A 15,161-nucleotide genomic window follows, 5' to 3' on the forward strand; every position below is an offset into this window, starting at 1 on the left:
AATGTAAAATATGTAATTCTTAGTTACCTTTACATATTTATATATTTTATTGAATTTATTTAAAATGCTACTGATTGTTTAAAGCAAAACCATTGGGATGGCCAAAAAGTTCATTCGGGTTTTTCATACCGTCTTACGGAAAAACCCCAATGAATTTTTTGGCTGAACCAATACCATTTATTTATTTATTTATTTATTGGCATATTTAGTGATAAAACACAAGGTAATAAGAGCACAAAAGGCAAGAGAACACAAGTGGAATTATGCTATGTTATAAAATTTTAACACTGGTTTTGAAGTCACAGACTTAAGAGTTGATTGTGATAACTTAAAGATGAATATTATAAGCTTTGGGAAACTACTAAAACAAATGTTAAAAATCAATACAGTGCTTGCTTCAGCAGCACATATACTAAAATTGGAATGATACAGAGAAGATTAGCATGGCCCCTCAGAAAAGATGACATGCAAATTCATGAAGTGTTCCACATTTTTAATATTTACATTATTACTTTCACTATTTACAATAGCCAGGAAATGGAAGCAACCTAAATATCCATCAACAGAGGAATGGATGAAAAAGATGTGGTACATATATACAATGGAATATTTCTAAGCCATAAAATAGAATAAAATTGCATCATTTGCCGAGACATGGATGAACCTAGAGACTGTTATACAGAGTGAAGTCAGAAAGAGAAAACCAAACATCATATACTAATGCATATATGTGGACTCTAGAAAAATGGTATAGATGATCTTATTTTCAAAGCAGAAAAAGAGACAGATGTAGAGAACAAATGTATGGATACCAAGGGGGAGGGGGGAGGGGGATGAATTGGGAGACTGGGATTAACATATATACACTATTGATACTATGTATGACATAGATAACTAATGAGAACCTGTATAGCTGAGGGAACTCTACTCAATGCTCTAAAAGGGAAAGAAATTCAAAAAAGAGGGGATATATGTATATGTATAGCTGAATCACTTTGTTGTACAGCAGAAACTAACAACATTGTAAATCAACTATACTCCAATAAAAATTAATAAAAAATCAATACAGAAGATAAAATAAAACTCTCTCTATATAGTATAGCTATATATATGTATATATATGTATATGTCACTCAAAAAGTCATAAAAAAGAATGGAAGGATAAAAACAAGAAAGAAAAATATTTTTAAAGGAATAATATTAAAAGATATAATTTATAAATCCAACTAATGAATGATTAGACTAAATGAAGATAATTCAAACACTCCATGGCCATCATCAAGAAGTCAACAAACAATAAATGCTGGAGAGGGTGTGGAGAAAAGGGAACCTTCCTACACTGTTGGTGGGAATGTAAATTGGTACAACCACTACGGAGAACAGTATGGCAGTTCCTTAAAAAACTAAAATCGGAACTACCACAGGACCCAGCAATCCCACTCCTGGGCATATATCCAGATAAAATTATAATTTGAAAAGATACATGCACCCCACTGTTTGTTGCAGCACTATTTACAACAGCCAAGACATGGAAGTGACCTAAATGTCCATCACCAGACGAATGGATAAAGAAGATACTGTACATGTATATGATGGAATATTGCTCAGTCATAAAAAGGAATGAAATGCCATTTGCAGCAACATGCATGGTCCTGGAGATTATCATACTAAGTGAAGTAAGTTAGACAAAGACAAATGTCATATGATATCACTCATATGTGGAATCTAATTTAAAACATGATACAAATAAACTTATTTACAAAACAGAAACAAACTTACAGATATCAAAAACAAATTTATGGTTACCGGGGGAAACTTGAGGTGGGGGATAAATCACGAGCTTGGGATTAACAGACACACATGACTGTTTATAAGATAGATAACCAACAAGGATGTACTGTATAGACAAGGAACTCCACTCAATATTCTGTGATACTCTATATGGGAAAAGAAGCTGAAAAAGAATGAATATATGTACATGTATAACTGAATCACTTTGCTGTACAACTGAAACTAACACAACACTGTAATTCAACTATATTCCAATAAAAGAAAAAAAAACCCACCTAAAAGGCATAGATTGCTAAACTGGATAAAAATGTAAAATCCAAATATTATATCTTTTCAGGAAGCACCCTTTTAGTATAATGGCACAGATTCAAATTTTATGAAGAAATGTAAAAAATTTTACTTCCAGAGTAGATTGAAAACAGAGTATTAATAGAAATAATGATAGAAGAATAAATTAACCAAAGAAAAATAATAATCTGTATGTATCTAAAACCAGAGGTCCCAAACTTATAAAGCAAAATATTATTGGGGTTAAAAAAAAAAGTCAAATCCATAGCCCTGAGACTACAGAAACTCAGAAAATGAAGAAAAGTTCCAGTTCATTTTATGAGGTGAATATAGCCTTGTTAATAAAACAAACCAATAAAAATATCTTTTAAGAAATGAAAACCTCCATTGTGACTATAGACACAAAATCCTCATGAGATATTTGGCAATATAATCCAGTAGCATATAAATTAAATAATACACCATGACCAAACTGATAAATGTTAGGAATGCAGGGTTGATATGACACTAGAAACTCAACAAAATACACAGCAGAATTCAAGAGAGAGCGTAATCACTTCAACAGATGCAGAAAAGGCCTTTTACAAAATTTAACACCCTTCATGATTAAAAACTCTCAGTAAAATAAAAATTGAAACTTCCTCTTGATAAAAGACATTTAAGTTAAATATATATCTAAAATCATATTTAATGGTGAAAGACTTAGTACTTCCTAGGATCAGGAAGAAAAGGAAAGGATGCTTATTCGTAATATCCCTATTCAAAATTTTACTGGTGGTCCTAGACAGTGTAATAAAGCAGGAAAAAGATTAAAGATAAAATGTAATAAAGTAATAAAAATTTTGGTTATTGTGTGACTCTATATCTACCCAAAGGAATTTACAATGTATTTGAATAAGCAAATTTAGCAAAGTCACAGGTTACAATATCAATATATACTAACAATGGGCATTGAGAAAATCAACTTAAGATATTTATAACAGTATAAAAATAATCAAATATCTTGGAATAATTAAAAAGTATGTACAAAGTTTATACTAAAAATTATAAAATATAGCTGAGTGAATTTAAAAATGACCTAAACATGGATATCTAAATAATGTTCACAGTTTGAAAGACTTGATATTTTTTAAGACATCATACTTAAATTGACATATAGATTCAGTAAAATCCTTATCAAAATTCCTGTAGGCTACTTGAAGAACTAAATAAGACTATTTGAAAATTAATTTGGAAATGCAAAGAATACTGAATAACCAAACAATCTTTTAAAAAGGAACATATGTAAAGGACTTACGCTATTTGATTTCAAGACTTGCTATAAGGCTACAATAATCATGACCACATGGCATTCATATAAAATAGATGCATATAAAAGTAAAGAATGGGGTAATCAATAGAAACTGCCACCCATTCAGTGAGGAAAGTTTTCTTGTTAATCTATTGTTAGAACGATTGGATAGCTTTAAGAAAAAATAACCCTTGATCCTTCTCTTACTCCACACACCAAAATTAATTTGATATGGATCACAAATCTAAAGATAAAACGCAGAACAATAAAGCTTTTGGAAAAAATAAAGAATACAGTTTCAAAGTCTGAGTAGACAGAAACCATTAAGAAAAAAATGTATAAATTAGGCTTCATCAAATTTAAATCTTTTGCTCATCAAAAGATACCATGAAGGAAATGAGTAGATAAGTTACAGAGTAGGAAAAAGGCATTTGTAGGATATATCTAATGGAAAAGGTGTATCCAAAATAGATAAAGAGCTCTACAAAACAATAAAATGATGAATAATCCATTAAAACAACAGGTCCAAACCCAAGCACACTAATCACAAAAGACACAAAAATGGCCACTAAGAATTAAAAGATGCTACAAAGAAAATCAAACTGAAACTACAGTAAGCTATGACTTCACACCAATAGAATGGTTAATTTTTTTTTTAATTAAAAAGAGCAAATGTTGGAGAAGATGAAATGCTTATACAATGCTGGTAAGAATATAAAGTGATACAATCACATTGAAGACTCATTTGGCAGTTTTTTATAAAACAGTGGTTCTCAAACTTTTTAGTCAGGACCCCTTTACTCTCTTAATTCTTAAGAAGCCCAAGGAGATTTTGTTACCTGGTATTATCTATCAGTATTTACCATGCTAGAAATTAAAATTGAGAAAAAATTAAAATATTTCCTTATTAATTCATTTAAAATAACAATACCACATTTTAATGAGAAATATAATTTGTCAAAACAGAAAGAATTAGTCAAAACAAAAAGAATGAGTCAAAATAAAAAGAATTCATAAGAGTGGCACCGTTTCACATTATTGTAAATCTCTAAAATCTGGCTTAACAGAAGACAGCTGGATTTGTATCTCCTCTGCATTCACTCTCTTAATACAGTTTAGGATGAAGTATATGAAAAAAATCTTGTCTAACAGAGAAAGGCACTGGGATAGAAAGGACTATTTTAATAGCCTTCTTCAGATAATTATGGATATTTTTGCAGATACTAAATTAGCACTTAGTAGCAGTGGTATTCTTGAAAGTGAGTTGCAGTGTGGAATCAAATTATATCAATTAAATTTTTTGTACTCAATTACACTGAAATCTATTGGTCCATCTTATACTATCAATTGAACTTTACCCCATGCATGAATTTTAACACTAGGCAATGAATGACCATTTGGAAAACACTGGTTCTCTGAGTTATGTGGGTCTTCTAAATGTTGACTGATTTTATTACACAAATTTTTGATATCATATTTGGTAATATCACCACCAAGGTCATCAGAAATATCAGCATTTCTTCTGTATTGGAGGTATTTTCATTACCTCATGAATTTATGTTTCTACAAAAAAAAATACTTACTAGAATATAAATCTTAATTATTGAACTAAGTGTTCAACTTATAAATTTACAAAAAATAACAATATAGAATAAGGACATTAGAAAGAGGTAATAAATATTAGATGTTAACAAAATAGAATATTTACAATATAGATCAATAAGGCCAAAAGTTGATTCTTTGAAAAAACAAAATAAACAAACCTCTGTCAAGATTGATCAAGAAAAAAAGAGAAAATATAAATAAAAACTATTATGAGTGAAAACAGGACATAACAGAAACAGTAGAGCTGTGAAAGCAGCAAAAATAATATTATCAATTACTATGTGCCAACAATTTTGAAAACCTAAATGAAATACCTATAAAAATAAGTTATCAAAACTGACCTAAGAATCCACCCCTCCAGTGGAAACCAGACAGTGATTTCACAGATGAGTGCTACGAAAATTTCAAGGAACAGATCCAAATTTCACACACCTTTTCCATATAACAGAAAAGGAGACACAGGTCAGTGCTAGCCTGACACCAAATTAGTTTTAGCCCGACACCAAAACATCACACAAAAGAAAAATCAGAGGTCCATTACACTAATTAAGTTTTTAAATTGCTTTAAAAACTTACCAAAGTGAACACAACAGTATAATATATTATAATAACCATGATAAAAGTGGGTTTATCTCAATTATGTGAGAATGGTTTATTATTAGAAAATTCATAATTGTTTTTCATAATAACATCAGATATAAAGAAAAATATTAATACAATTTTGCCAGTTAACACCAAAAAAGTGTTAGAATTTAGCACCTATTTAGGAAAAAACCCGTACAATTTCTTATTTCATTAGGAACAGAAGGTTGCTTAACCTGATAAACAGTGCCTATTAAAAACAATAACCACAGCAATCACTGTTGTAAATGGTTAAATCTTTGAAGCACTCTCTTTAAAATCGGGAATGAGTCATGCATTCCAACCATCACTGTTTTATTTAACAATTATAAAGACTCCTGGCCATTACAATAGAACTAGAGATGAAAGAAATGGAACGAAGGAAATAAAACTGACACTATTTGCAGATTATGTAATAGTTTACATAGACTTCTTCCTCAAATATATAGTAAATTCATTAAAAATGATAGAAGAGAAGGTGGCTTTTATTATTTACTCACTGACTGTGACTTCACTGATTTTGCTACATTCAGCTTAACCATGAAAAGAAAGTTTAAATTCTCTTGGAGTTAGGGAAAACATCATTTTTGCCCTTGAATAAGCTGTCCGAGTACAAGTGATAACTATTTGCAGAACTGCATTCAGAACACCAAACTGAACCTGACTTTCAGCTGGAGGGCAGTTAAATTACACCATTTTCCCTTGTTTAACTGAGGTTAACTGATTTTAACTTTAGTTTCTGTTACTTGAGGGACCTGAACATGGGCCAGACATGTTTTTGATGAATTAATTTACTAGGTGTTATACATTATAGGTGCTCAGAATAAGTATTTCAGATAATGGAAAGTTATACAGCAATGGGAAGGCCCCTCTGGACAGCTGAAAGGCAATGGGGCCAATTACAAGAGAATGGACATTTGTTCATATTACATTTCTCATTTCTGAATTTTTTTCTTCGTCTTGAATTCTTATCTCAACACAAGGATACCTGTGTTTGGGAACTAATTTTGGCACAGTCTCTTTCTTGAGAATATAAAATTGGAATTAAAACTACTAGTTCATTTCTCCTGTCATCTGAATAGATGATCCATTACTGCAGGAGTCATGGGGAGGCCCCACATACTGGGCCATGGTCTGCAAAGAAATGGAGAAGCATGGATCATAGGCTCAGAGGGAAGCCGAGAGAAGAAAGGAGTCAGCCCAGAGAGGCACAGAACCCAAGTCACCTGCAGAGCTCTGTCCCCTTTCCTGATCCCAACTTCAGCCCAACTCTACTTTCTGACATCAGTTTTGTAGACACCCTTGTCTCTATTTAATCAGCACACCCACCCCAACACACACATTGTTAACAATTAAAGTTAGTCCTGTGGCATATGATGTCACTTGTATGCAGAATCTAAAAAAAATGGTACAAATGAACCTATTATATTTACAAAACAGAAATAGAGTCACAGATGTAGAGGACAAACTTATGGTTACCAAGGGGGAAAGGAGCGTAGAGCTATATTGGGAGATTGGAATTGACATATACACCCTTCTATACATAAAACAGATAACTAATAAGGACCTACTGTATAGCACAGGGAACTCTACCCAGTACTCTGTAATGACCTACATGGGAATAGCATCTAAAAGAAGAGTAAATATATGTATATGTATAACATTCACTTTGCTGTATAGTGGAAAGTAACACAACATTATAAATCAACTATACTCCAACAAAAGCTAATTTAAAAAAAGCATAGTGTTTTCATCCCTTAAAAAAAATAAAGTTAGTTCTGTGAGTTTTTGCAACTTTTAAGCATAGAGCCTTGACAAAGACATATGTGGAAAAATAAGGTCTTAGTGCATTACACGGATAGTCTATTTTAGCAGAGTAGATGCTAACAATTTTGCCAGATACTTCCAAATAGGAGCACCTTATAAAACAGCATTTTGTGTCTTTTTCTAACTAGGAACCATGGACTCCAAGGGCATCCAACAGGACACTAGCGGGCATCCAACAGGACACTAGCGGGCATTCAAAGACACAGGATAAACATGCTGCAACTTCCTGCAGTGTCAAATTTACTAGATATTATGTAATTTAAAGTACCTCTTTTTAAAATTACACTGAGACTTTGCATGAATAGTTAAGATAAAATATCAGACTTCAAAGAAATTTCCTGCTTGTTGGCAGACTGCTTGAGGCTAAATGTGAGCCTCAAAGGGTCCCCACTGCCTTCCTGTGCCATTAGGGGTTCTTCAGAAGAAAAGTCTGAACAACACTCATGCATTATAATACCAATAATTAGAACAATTCAAAACGTAATTCCATTGGCCAGCATGTATAACTTCGTCTCAGAACCTCTTCACAATGAAACTTCTCATTTAATCATTATTATTTTTTTAAAAGGACAAATTCTGTGGAGGCCCACAACAGCTCCTGCAACATTCTGCATGTAGTTACTCTCTTTCTACATATTCACATGACTGGATTCAAAATACCAATATAAAAAATGAATTAAAATTAATGGATGTAAATGTATTCAAATTAGAATTATGAGTTCAGGGACATCCTAGGTGACACAGTGGTTAAGAATCTGCCTGCCAATGCAGGGGAACTGGGTTCAATCCCTGCTCCAGGAAGATCCCACATACCATAGAGCAACTAAGCCCGTGCGCCCCAACTACTGACCTTGTGCTCTAGGGCCCCTGAGCCACAACTATTGAAACAATGTGCCGCAAACACTGAAGCTGTGCACCTGGAGCCCATGCTCCACAACAAGAGAAGCCACCAAAATGAGGAGCCTGTGCACCACAATGAAGAGTAGCCCCTGCTCACTGCAACTAGAGAAAGCCCGTGTGCAGTAATGAAGACCCAATGCAGCCAATAAATAAATAAAGTTTTTTAAAAAAAAGAATTATGAGTTAAAACAACATCATTAACTTTACATCTAAACTTATGGGTATTTTCAAATGAAGATTTTACTTAGAGGAGAAGTCATATAAAAACTATGGTTTCAGGGTAATGGGGAGTAAATACAGAGTAAATAGAATAGGGTAAATTTTAGTGGTATAAGTCCAATACACAGCACTGAGTTTAAAAAAAGAGAAAACAAGTTACAGTGTAAGGCATGTAAAATCAATTTTAAACAAAAATATAAAACATTCAATTATTCCCTGTATTTTCCATGAGTATTTATTTATGAGTGTAAAATCCATAGCAAAAGGTCTGGAAACATCTACTCCAAATGGCTAACATTAGTTACCTTTGAGAGAACAGGTCTAGGTCTAGAGGAAAAATCAGAGGGCCTATTAACATCTCATTCACATTCCTGTGCATGCAATCATGGTCTTCTGCTCTAAAAGCAATTATTTTGCAACCACAATATTTCCAAATCTGCTTTGGGCACTAAGAGAGGGAAAAAAAAAAAAAACCTGTTAATGTTGCCTACAATGCACAAGTGAAAACTGTATCCAAAAAAAAAGGAAAGAAAGAAGAGAAAAAAAAGAATGTGATATTTGGTTGCTTTTCTTAAAACATGATCCTTTAATGATTTGCTTGTCTAATTTCTAGTAGAAGATTTCTACATTTATGAAAATGTGTTTATATTTTAATAACATCTTAACCTAAGTTTCCTAAGATAAGCGTAATTTGGTAAACCATAAAATTGAGCTAAATTCAATAAACTAAAGCAAAAGAAATCATTAAACTCTCTCCAGAGCAATGCCTGTTTTCTAGCTCTAGGTTAAGTGTCTATAAAAAGAGCAAAAAGCTACTTAGTTGTCTCTTTATTACCATTACTTACCCATTGACTTACTTGGTAATTTCGGATATGCTTTATTTTCAGTCTAGATTCATTTTCTACTGCCATTAACTCCAAACAAAAGTTTTAATTTTCCCTGATCACTAATTCCCAGCTTCCAGTTCTGTGCCAAACAATTAATAATGTGTAAACAAACACTAAAATACACTAGCTGAGTCTTTCTTAAAGGTATTTCTGGATTTTGTTACAGAATCCTAGAGTTGGTGTATTTTATAGACAAAATGAATTGTGGTTCACTCTTTTTTATTAATCTTATTTATGTTTTCATTCTCAGAGCCAATGGAAATGGTGCAGGAGAGACTTATTAAGGGACTCACAGCTTATCATAGGTAGGATAGGATCTGAACACGAATTCCCAGTCCAGGATATTCTTTCTATGCTCCCCTGCCTATGTGTAAAGCAAATTATGTGGAGTTTAGACGCTGCATTTTGACATCTTTAAATTGAAGCCTCATTAAGTTTCTTAGTGGTCCTTGTGGGTTTCACACCTTTTCCATATAGATTGTAAGAAGAATAACTATTACTTCTCCATTGTATAAACATCAGATTTCATTTTATAAAGGCGCCTCACTATCTGGGAAATATCAGTGGTGACAAAGGTAGTCTTCAGTGTTTCTTTATAAATTATGCCTGGCTTCAAAGTAAATGCCAAAAAAGAGGAAATCAAAATTGACACTGCTGGTTTTCATGGGCATAGGAGAATATCCAAGCAGGATGATGAATCAAAGTTTCAATGTTCATTATAGTTATCAAATTCGATGTGAGCCCAGAGACAGTCACATCACACAATTCTTTATTTTGTCATTTTTTAATGTGTAAAATCTACGGGCATGTAATTTAAAACCTATCCAAGCACTAGGCCAGGGGATTTTTCTTACCAATTGGACAGCCAGATTTTTTCAAAGATTTTTTTTTTTATACATCCCCTTCTTAAAAATAAAGTTTATGATTCCGGTTTTCTCTGATTAAAAGAGTAATAACAGCTATTTTAGAGAATTTGGAAAAATGCAGAAAATATATGTATATCTTCTTTTGATTGCATTCTATGTATGTGCCAGACAATGAGATAAGGCACATACTGTTATCTATTTTGCTCTTTACAATAAATTTATGAACTAATTTTTATTTTTATTCCAATTCCTGCAGAATTGCATAACTGAGGGAGCAGGGGAGAGAGAGAGAAAATGCTTGTGTAAGGTCACACAGCTTGATAAGCAGAGATACCAGGACTTGAATTAAAGTCTTCTAATATCAGATCTTAAGCTTCTTGCCTTACATCATCTGTTTGTCTTGGAACTTGTAAGTCTCAGGACATAGAATAAGCCAAAGGTTCTCGGCATTTGCTCAGTACAAACTACAGAAGCAAGATTGTTACTGTACTCCAGCCTGGCATCCATTCCCATCACAGCTGCCATTTACTTGTTGCTATCTAACATTTGATACTGCTACCCATCTCCGCACTGAAACACTCTCATCTCCCTGTTTCCATGACATCTTACTCTGCTGGTCACTTCCTATTCCTCTGCCCAACCGTCTTCCTTGCCATAACAAGTTTCCCTTCCTCCATCCAGCCATGAATGCAAAGCTCAAGGCTCAGTCCCAGTATCGCCCTCCTGTCACCCCATACATAACCATTCGTACTCATAGTTTTTATTTCTACTCATCCACATAAGCCCACCCAGGAGCTCTTATCTGTCCTACAAACATATATACTCAAAGGTACCTTTAAATCTTCAATCCAGTATCTCAAAGTTACCTCAGAATTCAGTAAGTCTCAAAAAACTGATGCCTCTTTCTCCAAACCCAGTGTCCTTTCAGGGCCAGATAACTTGGTGATCAGCAACTTTCTTCCATTCTGTTAGACAGGAGGCCTGGAATCACCTTGAACACCAGCTTGCCAAACCCCCAGCCCTAATATTCCACCCATACCAAGACCTGTCACGAGCGGCTTCTCTCCTTCTCGATTGCTGACATCCTTCTCTAACCCATCCTCATCTCTTGCTCAGAGACTTCCAGTGCCTCCTAACTGATCTCCCACAACATCCCAAGTCATTCTCCACAGTGGCCAGAATCATCTTTATCCACTTCAGTGGCTTTACCTTAGGATAAAGTCCTAAATCCTCATAATTGTCCTGCAAAGCCCAGCAAGAGCTAGCTTCTCCTTGCCTTTCAAGTTTCTTCTTCTGGTTCTCTCCTGTTGCTCTCTGTACTGCACTGAACTTTGTTTTAATTTCTAGAAGCTAGGCTTCCTTTTAGCAGAAGGGCCTTGGCAAATTCTGTTCCCTCTACCGGGAGTATCCCATTCCTCCCTGTCACACTCACTCACATTTTCTCTTTCCTGTGCCTCTCACACACAGGTACACCCTTTATTCTATTTCTCTCTGACCCTCTAGAACTGAGCTCGACATGTCTTCTTCAGGGAAGCCTTTTCCAGCGTGTCCACCTCCTGACTCTGGAAGATTCAACAGGTATAGGGAGGGGGTGTGTGTGTGTGTGTGTGTGTGTGTGTGTGTATTCACCCCCACCCCACCCCCACCCCCGCAGCCAGAACCATGTTCTATTTCTTCAGGACACTTATTTCAGTTTATAATTGCATTATAATTATGTAATGTAAAGCCACATTACATTAATGTGGCTATTTATTTAATGTCCATTTCCTCCATGAAGCAGGAACTGGATCCCCAGGGCCCACTGAACACAAGGCACTGTAGGTACTCAATAAATGTGAATGAATCCATTTCTGCTTTAAAAAAGAATCTAAAGTGAGAACTAGGAATAATGAATAACACTAAAAATGAAAAGGACAATTGCTTCCAAAATTATTAGTTTAAGTAACTAACCTCCCATTGGGTACTTTGCACCGATAGTACTGTAATCTAAGTTGTCTATGTTAGAAGGCTAAACATCACTTTCATTCCTTCCTTTCTTTATATCAGCTGCGACTGCTGCATTTATCTCCAATACACATCCAGGATCCCTTCATTTCTCTTCTCTCCAGCATCACTGAAATCTCCTGGTCTGAGGCACTGCATCTCTTGATGGGATTGCAATTACCTCTTAACTAGTCTCCCACCTTTTCCCCCATTCTCCTGAAATTATTCCTCTACTCAGAAACTAGAACGATTTTTGAAAGTAAGTAAATTAGATCACTTCAATTCCCTGCTTAAAAACCTTTAATATTTTTTAAAAAATCTCTTCCAACACCATTATTCTCTAACATGTCACCATTTTCTTTTTCGTATCATCACCTTAAATTGTTTATTTTCTGTCCAGTCTGACAAGGATGTAAACTCCATGAAGGTAAGCAACTGTTATCTGTACCTACCATGCCAAGCACATAGTAGGTGCTAAAAACTACTGTTAAGTTATTGAACACATGGTAACTGTAATCTATTTTGCCAAATTCTTTTTTTGGAAACTTTGGAAGAGCTTGCTTACTGAATAAAGCCAGGGAATCCTTTTACACTGAGTCTTACCGCGAGCTTCAAAAACCAGAGGAAGCACAAACGAGAGGACTAAGAAATGACTTCTAGTGATTAGGACTCCACAGAATGCTTATTATATCTTGAATAAAATGTACTTAACAATTCACGACTTTCAAAATTCATATGAAAGAGGGCTAATATGATCCTCTAATTTCCTATTCTTTCCAGTCCTAATGCTAAGTGTGGCTAACAGGGCAACAGGGTAATCATCTTCATTATCTCTTCCTCTTTTCAAAATTACTCATGAAGTGCTTCAAATGAAAAGGGGCCCACTGGTGCCCCAGGATGGAGAGTGTAAGTGGTGCTTTTTTTGTTTATGCTAATTAAGTAGTCTGCAGACTGGTTACTTAGCAATATCCTTCATTGAGATGCTCAGTGCTGGGAACCTAATTATATGTTTGAGGCCTTAAGTGGTCATTATTAAGATGTGAGCAGGCAATAAGCATGGATTGTAGGCTATTTCTGGGGTCTGGCATGATGAAACTCATGGAACGTGCAAAGCCATTTATGGAAAGATGTGCTGAATTACACTGTGGTATTTTATTACCCAGTGGGTCAAGGTGAGCACAAAAAAAGGACATGATTTTCTTAAGCAAAATTATTGAAATATATTTGCATGTATTTAAATGTATTGTAATATAGCGATACCACATTCTTTGCTCGTGGGTTTGAAGAACTTCTCTTAGCTTCAGCATATTCCTTGTTCCCATGAAGCAGTTTCTACACTTGCCTTCAAATGGTGTGAATATCAACTTCCTCAATCAATCAGCTCAGCATATGTGAAAGAACAATTCCACTGAAAATCAAATTTCTCGTGGGCTTTAATGGAATCCATCAATATTGTGTGTTGCGGGGGAAATCTATAACATTATCTTTTTTCCAAACAAAAACAATTGATTTTTTTTTCAACAGAATTTTACTGTTTTAAGTGTTTTTTTCCCTCTCCAACATCAGTCTCCTGCCACTATCTGTGAGGCAGAGATGAATAAGTGCTGATTTTATGCAAGTATAGCTGACTAGAGATCGCTCCACAAAAGCAAAGCAAACAAATGTAAACAACATAAAATATTTAGTTCACAGAAACATTAAGAGCGATTTTGGTGACAGGAATGAATTATGTTGAGTGGACGGATCATCTACATAACAGCAAGGAGCTGATAATCCTCCAGTGTTCCTATAGACAATAGAGACAAACCATAGTTGGGAATAAAAAGCTAGAAATTGGGCATGTTGCAAAGGCAGTCACCACTTAAATGTATCAGATACAAACATATTATGATCTGAATCCTGTTGCTGTGGTTGCATATGTAGTTTGCATTTTTCCCAAGGTTAATCAATATCCATTTTGTCTCACATTAACAAAGCCTCTAAACATTTAAAGAACATTTAGAGAACACACGTTAACAGTTGTTTTCTTGAAAGCCAATGGAAGACACACATTTGGTTCACCACTGTATCCCCAATGAAGGTGAGAACCAGCTGCTAACATCAGGGGTGGAGGGGTGGGAAGGAAAGGCTATCCTGGGAGACGAGCTAGTGAGATATTAAGTACATAAGTGAAGACATTCAGCATCCTTTCATAGTCTTCTCTCAGGCATTTACTTCACACTGATTGCTCATCAGTTTAAACAATTTTCCTATTATCATACTATCTTTACGATTTTTGATGATGATTATAAACACTTACTCCTTCTAGTTTGAATGGTATCACAGGGTAATCGAATAGTTGTTCAGGGAAAGTTATTCTTTAGAGAAAAATCCCAACTAATAAATGTGTGAGAAATGAGAGAATTTGATTACCATTATTTTGCATTCTCTACTGAAACGATGGAGACATGCAATAATAATCAATGGCTTATAAACCCAAAAGCGGAAAGTCCCACGGGGAGTTTTATAATGGATGGACTGCACAGATAACGCAAAAACCTGATGATTAATCATAATAGAAAGACAGACAACCTGACACTATGTATCTTCTAAAGCAGAGCAATAAATACATGAACCACCTTCAAAATCAGCCCCAAATTTGAACCTGAATCTGATAAAGCCTCTAGTCCCACAAGCACTTTACAGGAAACACGGGGTAAAGGGACACATTAAATAATTCTGAGGATGTAACCCACAAAAATCCACATGGTGAGAAATTTTAGAACACAACAAATAATTTTCAAAAAATAGAGAAAGAAAAAGAAAACTATTACAGATTAATGAGATCTAAGTAATATATTAATCAAATGCAATGTATAGACATTGATTATTTTGAACAAGGCA

At 34.5% G+C, this 15,161-nt stretch overlaps 1 non-coding gene across 1 annotated transcript; it reads left to right on the plus strand.

Annotated features, from left to right (window-relative positions):
* The first annotated feature begins 388 nt into the window (after positions 1-388).
* On the plus strand, positions 389-495 carry LOC130842510 (U6 spliceosomal RNA). The gene has a single exon (XR_009050458.1). It is a non-coding gene; the product is annotated as a U6 spliceosomal RNA (small nuclear RNA).
* The last annotated feature ends 14,666 nt before the right edge of the window (positions 496-15,161 follow it).

This window comes from Hippopotamus amphibius, chromosome 1, assembly GCF_030028045.1.
Source record: "Hippopotamus amphibius kiboko isolate mHipAmp2 chromosome 1, mHipAmp2.hap2, whole genome shotgun sequence".
In the NCBI taxonomy this organism is placed as follows: Eukaryota; Metazoa; Chordata; class Mammalia; order Artiodactyla; family Hippopotamidae; genus Hippopotamus; species Hippopotamus amphibius.